Source organism: Gossypium hirsutum, chromosome D02 (genome assembly GCF_007990345.1).
Source record: "Gossypium hirsutum isolate 1008001.06 chromosome D02, Gossypium_hirsutum_v2.1, whole genome shotgun sequence".
NCBI classification, from domain to species: Eukaryota; Viridiplantae; Streptophyta; class Magnoliopsida; order Malvales; family Malvaceae; genus Gossypium; species Gossypium hirsutum.
In genome coordinates this window covers 13,835,958-13,847,468 of record NC_053438.1, presented here as the reverse complement: position 1 = coordinate 13,847,468, position 11,511 = coordinate 13,835,958, and the positions used below count along the sequence as shown (strand labels likewise).

The window sequence follows — 11,511 nt, the reverse complement described above, 5'->3', positions numbered from 1 at the left end:
TTTAGTTTAAATTAAAAGTTAATAAATAAATTAATATAATAAACACCATTTTAGGGCTCTTCATTCGGGCAAGCTATCCCTTAGCATGTAAGTGACTTTTGAGCTCGTTTTTAATAATTTTTATGTTTTCGATTTCGTTGTAGCTTAATTTAGCTAGCTTGGGATCAATTTGCAAAATTGTTAGAGATATAGGGTTTTTCTATGAATATTCTTGCATTATTTTTGATGTTTTATTAAAGATTATGAGTGTTTGTTTTTAAATAAACAAGTTTTGTAAAGTGATTTTTGATGAAATTTCCATTTAGGGACTTATTTGTAAAAGTAGTAAAAATTCATGGTAAATCTATGAAATGATGGTTTGTATGGGTTGGTATAAGTCCCTAGTGAATTCAGCTAGCATGAGATGAGGATGAAAACGCTTAGATTTCAATTTATCAACTGAAGGACTAAATTATGAAAAGTTAAAAAGTTAGGGGAAAATAGTAATTTTGAAAAAAAAATATGGCATACGGACTAAATTTAATGCTTGAGATGTTAAATGAATTAAGTTTATCTATTTAGATAAAGATAGACTACGTACGGATTTAGATCGGGGAAAAGCTAAAGCCTCGAATTAATTGACTTCATTTTTATGCTCTAATCGTCGAGGTAAGTTCGTACGTACGAATTAGTATTTTTATGTTGTTTAATTGTATTTTAATATGTATTTAAAATGCTATTTACAAATGTGTATCCAAAATCATGCTATGATGGTTAATGAGTCCCAGTTGAACCTTAGGAATTCGTAAGATACAAATGACATGTCATTAGGGATTTCATGTTCCGGGTACTGGTCTTGAATGTCCTATCGATGACTGAGGTCCTACATTTGTTACAGATACTCCTCAACTTGTGTGAGCAGCATCGTGTAGCTTACATTCTGCCTCACAGCTTGTATGAGTGGCCCATTTCACAGCTCGTGTGAGCAACAATGTAAAGGAAAGGTTATGATTATATGTTCAGCACACTTCGTGTGAGCTTTCCCGAGTATCCAATGACATTCTAAATGGTTCAAGGGCATGAAAAGGAAAGGAAAAATAAGTGTTTAAATGAACTATCTCATGTAATTATGAAAAGGATTGAAGTGGTAATCTTCAATGGAAGTATACTTATGTTCATGAAAATGATGAGTTCAAATGAAGTATGTTCATGTATAATGGCTTACCTTATGTTAATTCAAGTGAATTATGTTTGAATTCACTAACATGTGTTGTTGATGGTGCTTAGGCTTGTGCCAAGCTTGTGGTTGGATTATGTTGTATTTTATCTATATATATTGATGTTTTACGAACTTACTAAACATTATGTGCTTACGTATTTTTCTTTCCTATGTTTTATAGATAATTGGAAGCTCGATCGATTTGGAAGCTCATCGGAGATCTATCACACTATCCAACGAATATTATCATTATTTTTTGATGTTTTAGCCAGGATTATAATGGCATGTATAGGTGGACTTGTGTTTGATGTTTAGTTGAATGCTTAGATATTGATTTTGGTATGTATAAGTTGGTTGTTTTGGTACCATTTTGATGACGGTTCAATTGTGGCATTTTAGTGCTTATGATGCATGAATGGTATGGCTCAAATGATAATTTTATGTTGAAATGGTATAGGTCAAGATATGGTATGTTTTGAGATGGAAATGAACTAGATTTTTATGAATGAATTGTCGTTGAGTACATATATATGTTTAGGTAAATTTGTATTTTTACATTTGAGGTGCCTTGTATGGCATATTGGTTGAATGATCTTGGACTATTGAATTGGTCGTTTCATGTTGGTTTTGGTCATGTTTTAATGCCTTGATCATGTGCTCAAAATGCTTTTAGGTGGTTACATGAGTTGGTGTTGGAAATGGCTTGAATTTGTCTAATTTCATGTCCACAAGGCCTTAGACACAAGCGTGTGACACACAGCCAGATGACACGGCAATCTGTCCTCTATAGATTTCAATGCATGCAAGTCAGGCTGTTACACAGCCTTGCACACAACATAACACACGGGCGTGTGTGGCTATTTCAAGAGTTACACGGCCTGGCACACAGACGTGTGGCTTGGTCGTGTGACCCAACTCAGAGAGTTACACACGTAAGGATACGGGTTGGGACAGGGTCGTGTGTCCCTATTTTTATTGTTACTTGGCCAGAGACATGGGCGTGTGTCTAAGCTGTGTGAGTCATATGGCCTAGCCATACAGCCTTGTGATCCCTGCAGTCCAAAATTTCTAACTTTTTCTTAAACTTTCCAAATGTTTCCAATTTAGTCCCAAATTGTTTCTAAAGTATTTTTAGGGCCTCGAGGGCTTGATTAAGGGACAATAGGTATGTGAATAAATGGTTTATATCAAGTTTATGTCCATGTTTGAAATGTATGTATAATGTTTAGTTTGTATGGTAATGATTCGTAACCCTATTTCGACAACAGACACGGGTTAGGGGGTGTTACATTTCCTCTCAATTTTCTTACCATCCATTTAAATGCCCTCCAATTTTCTTTCACTTTTCCACTCCCTCCTCCCATCGCTCCACCTTTCCACCCATCCAAGCACACATTTAGTTTGATTGACATCATTATTGTTTCAACAATTTAGAGAACGTGGATTAGAACATATTTATGTGTATAACATCATTTCTTTTTGGGACTAAGCCTAGTTTAGGCATTGTATTTTAACCATTTGAAAATGTTTTCAAGATTCTGTGTGGAAAATCACTTAAAAGTTGCATTTGTAATTGTTTATAATTATAGTTCAAAAGTAATTTAATCATTTGCAATTTTTTCTTTTTATCTTTATTTCTAAACATGTGACATTATTTTAAACAGTGTCAGGTTTTAAATTTAAATATTCTAAAGGATAATAAAATAAAATAAGCTAAAAATATTGTTAATTAATTGGTAAGTCGCTCCTTATTTACTTATCATTTTCCATAATTTTTATCACACATCAGTATAACAATTTCACTTTTGTACATCTAAGGAGCTTAGCTCAGCGAGTAGATTTATTATCATTAATTTTAATATATCAAGTGATTCAAGCTCTATCACACATTGGTATAACAACTTCACTTTTGAATTTTAAAACCTAGATGACTCACCTCCAAGTTCTTCCATTGAGAACTTAGCTAGTAAATAAAACATATTTACTTTCTCAAATGCATTCTAAAAAATAGTTCCACGATGAACATATAAGTGCTCTCAATACTCTGTTACAAAACCTTTACAAGTCTTTTGAATATATAAAAGTTCGAGGCTTTTTAATGTACTATAGACCAATTACAATCCAATCCCTTATTAAACAATAACTAATAAAAAATAAGATATAACATACTAATAAAGATCAATGTAAAATGGACTGTTGGTGATATTTATTCAAACCTATCTTTATTTGTTCCCCACAATCTAAAGGATCCGATTGCTTCATCCAAACCAATTTAATCTCCAAGACAAGTTGCTATAAATGGACTGGTTTCCACGGTTGGGCTTACATTCTTTCACAATATCAACATCATTATCAACATCATTCAAGTCCTAAGATTTTGTTTAAAAAATTACCAACTTCAAATATGGAAAATAAATTGTCTTTTGCAATGATGACCGAAGTGGCCACTTCCATTGGCACATAGACAATCATTTCAAAAAGTTTCCTCAACAATTTCTTCCTTTAGCAGTTTTTTGAACAAAACCAAACAAGTAAGGAAGTTTATCATTAGAATATCATTTCTCCCCCTATAGCACAATGTCTCATCTCAAAATTGGGCCTAGAAGTTTCAAGGGTAGTTTTAGAATTATGGCTTAAAGTAAGGTTCAGGAATTTGGAATATACTACCTGAAAATATCTTCTTTTATGGCTTTTGAAATTTAAATTTATTTATGAAAATAATGCAGAAAAGACTTTCAATTTTATAAAGTGGTCTCACTACACCAAAACAGGCTTTTAGTGGCACTTTTTTAGGCAGCGCTTTGAGAAGCGCCAAAAAAAACGCCGCTAAAGAACGCGTCGCTAACTTTAGCGGCATTTTTTTAAATACCAAGACCTTTAGCGGCGCTTTTCCCACAAGCGCCGCTAAAGACCAAGACCTTTAGCGGAGCTTTTCCCATAAACGCCGCTAAAGACCAAGACCTTTAGCGGCGCTAATCCCACAAACGCCTCTAAAGACCAAGAACTTTAGCGGTGCATTTCCCACAAACGCCGCTAAAGACCAAGACCTTTAGCGACGCATATCCCACAAACGCTGCTAAAGACCAAGAAATTTAGCAGTTCATTTCCCACAAACGCTGCTAAAGACCAATACCTATAGCGGCGCTTTTCCCACAAACGCCACTAAAAACATGAATTAAAAAAATATTTTAATTAAATAATATTTATTTCTATCATAAATATTATATTATGTTTTATTTTTAAAATTTAAACTTTAAACTATATACTTTTAAGGATAAAAAATATTAAATTAAAATTTCTATTAAAATTTTAACTTTAAAGCTAAATATAAAAATTAATGAATTTAAATTAAGAAAATTAAAACAAGTTACATTCTATATTAGAATTACATAAGAAAATTGTTTACATTCTATATTAGAATTACATAAGTTCTGTTTACAAGTTGCATTCTATATTAGAAAATTGTTTACAAGTTACATTCTCTCATGACCAACTCTCAAAATCAACTCTTTAAGGGATCTTTTTTCCCTTTACTCGGTGTAACCGAGTTGCAAAAGGTGGTTTATCCATACTTTTCTTGCCATCCCACATGTAAACATCACCTATAGCAGTAGCAGTTGCAGGCTAGTACTTCCCAGCAGAAATGCTTACAATTATTTTCTCACAAAGGGAATATAGCTGTACAAATTCATCCAAATGAAGTAAATAAAAGCTTCACTCTAGGGGAAGTTAAAATCAACAAAGACAATGGAATAGAACCTGTTGGCATCTAAGATGAGGATCTGAGGAAACCCAATAAAATAATGCTCCATCTTCAGTAATAGCCATGCTTTGTACCATCCCGGCAGCTATTGCAACCACAGAACCCAAGTACAGTCATGACCTGAAGGGCATAGATTAAGGCTACTATAGCAAGCTTAGAATGAGAAATTAATTCAAGAAAGAATCACCATGTTCTCAGCAATATGCGGATTTGCTTTCTCAAGCAACAATGCATTTTCTTAATCAAGTAAATCTTGGTAAAAAAAGATATAATACATTTATTTAATCAAGGAAATCTTGTAATGAACTCAAAGCAATAAGCCTTAGAGAAAAATTTTTGAGCATGGCTTCAAATTTGAACAGCAGATTTAGTGCCTACATGCTCTGCTTGAGAATAAGAGTAAAATAAAGTAAGTCATCCTAGAAAGGAAAATAAAAGAAAGTTCACAATTATAACTAAAATAAAGAAATAAATTTAACAAGATAAAAAAAACTAAAGCAAATTTTGAACAAAGTTACACTTGCGTTTATGTAGAGTTTTCCATATATTTTCTTTTTCTATACTTCTACATTTTGTTAATAAGCAATTTCTTTGACATCCTTTGCGTTAGGAGAACAATAGTATCAATTACTATCACTAGATCTTCATGATATGCATTTTTATCTTTGTCCCAAATTCCCAACTATAACAAATGGTTGTTGTTTAGTAGTGCCTCTTCCAAATCCCAATAAAGGCCAAATTATTGAGATTTCAATTTTCTACCATTACTTTAGCTCGATTATCCCTAATTTCCTAATGCTATGTTTGGATATATGAATTTGAGAATTTGGATTTAGATTTCATTTCCTACACTAATTGTGAGAATAAATGCATAATTATGCATAAAATAATTAAAATTATGATTATGTATTTAAAGATATAAAAACATGAATATCAAAATAAAAAAGATCCATAGGAATTTCAAATTCATCACTTATACGGGCATCCCACAATCCATAAATTTCAAAAACAGTCATGGATGTTAAACTTACCAGTTTCTTTATCACACAACTTACACCATATTGAAATTCAAATCCATTTTCAGAAACTCAGATTCCTAAGTACAACCTAAGTGAACATTTCACAGCTATCAATTATTTTATGCCTTCTATGTTAAATCATGACAGACAGCTCCAGTCCATATCTCTTTTGTCAATTGTTTAGTCCCAACTTTGTTTAGCATTCAGTACCTTTTACATATAAACTCAACATACAATAATAAAATCCATGTCTCAACATGTAAGCATTTGCAACACAAGTAACACTGAACAAAATTTTACTAACCTTTCTTGACTGAACTCACAGGAAAAAAAATTAAAAAGATTAATAGAAATTGAGAATGAGGGAGAGAGAGGTTATGCAATAAAAAATTTAAAAAAATTGAAAATGAAGGTTATGCAATAAAAACTCACTTTCGCAGGCTATCTGTGATTAGCATCTAAATTAGAAGGGAAAAATGATATTTCATTTTTCAACTTGGGCAATAATATAGATGAATTAAATTAAATGATTCCTTTCAATATTAGCTTTAAATCTGGTCAAAAAGGGAAAAATGGATAAATAATGAGTACCTATTCTCAAGTGGAATATATGGATACCAAGTTGTGAAAGTATACCAAGTTGGGATTGCACTCCTATTGAACTTGTACTGCACCTAAAGTTTCCCCTCTGTCGAAAAGGGCAAAATCAGAGGTTCGACTATAAAACCATAAAACATTATATGGAAAACAAATGAAAAAAAACTCTAGGTTTTGCAGAAGACAAACAGATTAGTAATTTTTATAAAATTTTCCAAATCTATTTAAATATCATTTTAGTGTTTCAAATTCTTAGCTAATTAATCTTCGAAGCTAAAAACAACATGAAAAAAAAATGATAAAAGAAGGCAACATTTAGTAATGTTTAGTTCAGGGAAGCAAAGCACCCATACGGCAACTTTATATGCTTTATCCATTATTATGCCTTACATGATCGATTTAAGGGAATTACAGTTTTCATACAATAATGAAAATCAGGCCTTCTTCAAGAAGTAGAACAAGGCGAAACATGTTAATCTAAGGGCCTTGGAGCTAAGATTACATTCTATTCAGACACATTCTTCAAAACTATGCAAACAACAACAGAACCTATTTTTCGAAACTAAATTATCCTTGACATTGGTACTTCCAGCAACTAAAAAAATGCATGTGTTCTTAGTAGTTAATCTAAACCCTAACCCCCAACCCCTAACTACTAACTACTAACTACTAACCCTTAACCCCCAACCCCTAAACATTATTTAATATAAATTAAAACACACTAATTAATCTAAACCCTAAACCCTAACCTGACACCAAATCCATAAACCCTAAATTAATCCCTAACTCTTAATCTTTAACCCCTAACCCCTACCCCATAAATCACAACCCTTAAACTAGAATCCCTAATCCATAATCCCTAATTCCATAATCTATAAACCTTAAAATTGTAACTCAAAACCGGCCTTAAATATCCTAAATTAACCATATACCCTAAACCATATATATTAAACCCTAAACTATAATGATAATTAATTAAATATTTTAAAATTAATACTATCATATCTTTTACAATTATATATGAAATTATTTAATATATAAATTAAAAATCAATTAGTCATGTACTCAAAAAATTTTAAAATTATTTTAAATAATAGTATTTTAATTTTTCCATTTTTAACAAATATTTTTCTATGTTTTTTATTTCAAATTATTTATACGTGTCATTATTTCAAATTTATCCATTTTTAAAAAATATTCAATTAAAAATATATTGAATTTTAATTAATATAAATAAACAAATTAAATAGCAAATAGACAGATAAAATGTTTTTGCGGCCTTTTTCAAAAAACGCCGCTAAAGGTCTGAGCATTAGCGGCGCTTTTCCATTAACGCCGCTAAAGGTCTGAGCATTAGCGGCGCTTTTCCAAAAACGCGCTAAAAGTCCGAGCATTAGCGGCGCTTTTTCAAAAACGCCGCTAAAGGTCTGAGCATTAGCGACTCTTTTCCATAAACGCCACTAAAGGTCTGAGCATTAGCGGCACTTTTACAAAAACACAGCTAAAGGTTTGAGCATTAGCGCCGCTTCTCCAAAAAACGCCGCTAAAGGTCTGAGCATTAGTGTCGCTTTTCCAAAAACACCGCTAAAGCCTCGAAAGGTCATAAAATGATGTTGTTGGGATTAGGTTTTTTGCGGCGCTTTTCTAAAAAACGCCGCTAATGCTCATTTTTAGCGGCGTTTTCCAAAAAGCGCCGCTAATGCTTGATTTTTAGTGGCATTTTTTTATTCAAACACCGCTAAAAATGCTGCTAAAAGCCTGTTTTGGTGTAGTGTCTGTTTTGTAAAAGGGTCTAAATTGGGAGTAGCTCAAGGGAAAATACTCTAAAGTTTTAAAAATACCCTATTTTCCCCCTTCACCCACAGTAAACTCACGATTCTCATCCCCTCTCACTTATTTTTACCGTCCATTGAAATCCCTTAATACCATTCACCAATTTTGATCTCCATTTCTTCAATCCTTTGGATTTTCATAATTTTCTTAACATTAAAACCCTTTTCAACTCAAATAAAAACACCAAGAACACCATTAATTTTATTGATTTTTCTCCAAGTGAGTTTTTTAGATTTTCAATCAATCGTTCATTTTCCACTCAATCAAGGTAATATTTTGTTTTTTTAATAATTTTTGATGTAGTTTATCCTTTTTAAATCAAGTTTTAATATATTGAATTAAGAATTTTGTGTGGTAGTCGAAGTTAGAGTTGTTAATGGTAAAATTTAAGATTGTAGGGGAAAAAAAAAATACTATTTTTAAGAGTTTTTCAACTTGTTTTGATGTGATTAAAAGATTTTTAAACTCGCTTTAAGGTTTTGTTAAAGGATTTGAAGGTTTTGTTGAGTTTTCAAAAATTTTAGAACCATTAATATGAGGAGTTTTAAGTGTCTTGAAGGTTGAAAATTATTCTTGGATAAGTAATTAGGTTTTTAGAATCGATTTTAAGCGATAGGATTGAATGTGAATTAAGGAATTTTTGTTTCGACTATGCTAGTCGAAAACTCCAAATATAATTGGAACTAGCCTTAGACCCGTGTTTTTGTTTATTTAAGGAGTGTTATGGCTGCTAATTAATTGTGTATTTGTGTGGTTAATACGTGAGAAGATTCGTAACTGTTGAAGCCCTCTTCGAGCAAGGCAAAACTAGTTTAAGTTTTGGCAAATAGGCGAAAGCGTGAATGGTGAGTGTTTTGGAATAGCTGCTTGTAGACACGATTCATAGTGCTAAATAGGAGCTTAAGAGTAGCCTAAACCCCAATCCTAAGTTTTGAGAGTAAGCTTTCTTACTCCTTTTGTGTACTTTTTGATATTGTGGATATGCTATTGTGTCAATATATATTATGGAATTTCAGTTTCATGCATGTATATGAGTGATTTATGGTGGTTATAGCTCATTGAGTTATATGATAGCACTTGTAAGTGCAACAACAGAGAGCATGGTGGGCATGCTATGTGTTGTGACATCATTGTGTGTATGATGTAAAAGAGCAGTGAAAATGTGTAGAAAATGGTAAATAAATATGTGTATAATTGAGGATACTTTGGCCTTGTGATCTTTTGAGACCGTTGGATATAGTTGACATGCCATAGGATTTTGTGAGTACTCACCTTGTGTTATGATTTGGGGCATTGAAGCCTGAGATTGTTTGGAGGGATAAGGGAATGTGAGCAAAGCTCCATTCATCGGGATATGTTGGTGTGTTAGAGAGTGTTAGCTTGATGCTACACGTAAGGGATATTTTTGACTCTTCAAGTCATCGGTATGTTGGAGATCCGTGTATCCAATGTGTGGTGATAAAGCCCACTTTTATGTTTCATAGTATTAAGTTGTCAAAAATATTACTTACTGAATTGCTTATGAAATATGTTGTATTTATATATATGTGAGTACAAAGTTAGATGTATGAGCAAGCGATGCATGATTATGTTAGTTCGGCATTATAGTTAAGGACGGTTGTAATTGTGCGTTAGGTGCATTCGTTGAACGTATGATATTATGTTTGTTTGTGGTAGTTCTAATCATTCACTAAGCTTGTTAAGCTTACACACTCTTTTCTAAACTATTGTAGATAATTAATGTTTTAAGTGTGAGCGGTGCGGTTTCAAGGAAGTGATCCGATTTAGGCTATAATAATTTGAGTAGGTGATATTATTATTATTTTAAACTGTGGAAATAAAGGCAATGTGGCTAGAATTTTTGCTAGTTTTTAATATTTCCTTAATAGTTTATTATGATTTTAGAATTATAGGATTTTGATGGATTTCTAATATAGTTTTATTAGTTTCATTTTGGCCTGAATAGTTGAGGTATTGATGTTGCTTTGGATTATATGCATGGTCTATTTGATGCTAGATAATGTGTTTGCTGATGCATGTTGAAGAGGTAAATGTTTGAGTATGAATTTTTCCCTATTTTGTTGTGTTTTTGATGTTTTGTATAGAGGAATTGATATTCAAAGCATAAGTATCAATACCACAGTGTTGGGATGAATGTGCAAGAAAATAGTAGCTCAATTCGGTATCGATACCCTTTCTCGAGTATCAATACTCGGGGTAAAAATACAGATACCTTTGTTCAGGTATTGATAAAATGTTGTTTTCAAATTTTAAAGAAAAACAAAATGCTAAATTGGTATCGATTTTCTTAAATGGTATTGATCCATGTCTTGATAAATATCGATACCTGTGTTTGTGTAACGATACCCACGTGGTTTTCTTTGGTAATTTATTAAATGGTACTTAAGCACATTTTTAAATTGGTTCTAATGTCTATTAATGATTGTTATGCCGCGAACACATCTATAAGTAACTAAGTTATTAAGAAATGACCTTGCTTGTATGATATGCGTGTATGTGTAAATTACGATGGTTGATGTGGCATCCTGTTACTCGGGTCAGGCGGTCGGGCTTGTTGTGGGATGTTACACACTATCCCTTAATACATCAAACTTAGCTTAGTATGTAATTAAGCAAATTAACCATCAATGTAACAACCCCCACCCATTCTGATGTACTGTACTAGTGGAAAATGTTATCGAAACACATATGGAACAAAAACCTTGGAGTTATTTAAAATTTCAAAAATTAAAATATTTTTTTATAAAATCATAAAAATTTAATTTATACAATTTGAGGGCTTTAGAAACATTTCAAAATCATTTAAAATCATTTCATGGGAGATTGAAAGTGTTTAGAGTAAAAAATGAGCTTCGACGGGCTCAAAACTCACAAAATAGTTTAGTGGGGCTAGCCAGGGACCTAGGTTTCAGCACATAACCCCATCTTTCGATACCTAGGGCTATGTATTAGAATTTAGCCCAAGTAATGTACCTTTTTAGTTACTAACTTGCTTTGTTCCGATACCTATGGTATGGGTAATAGAACCTAGACGTTTAAAGATAAAAATTAGTCCAAAAACACTTAAAAATCATATTTAA

At 32.2% G+C, this 11,511-nt stretch overlaps 1 long non-coding RNA gene across 1 annotated transcript; it reads right to left on the bottom strand.

The window, feature by feature from the left end:
- Positions 1-4,524: 4,524 nt before the first annotated feature.
- On the bottom strand, positions 4,525-5,041 carry LOC121214630 (uncharacterized). The gene is made up of 2 exons (XR_005910215.1): positions 4,958-5,041; positions 4,525-4,876 (listed from the first exon to the last, which is right to left on the bottom strand). It is a non-coding gene; the product is annotated as an uncharacterized lncRNA (long non-coding RNA).
- Positions 5,042-11,511: the final 6,470 nt, after the last annotated feature.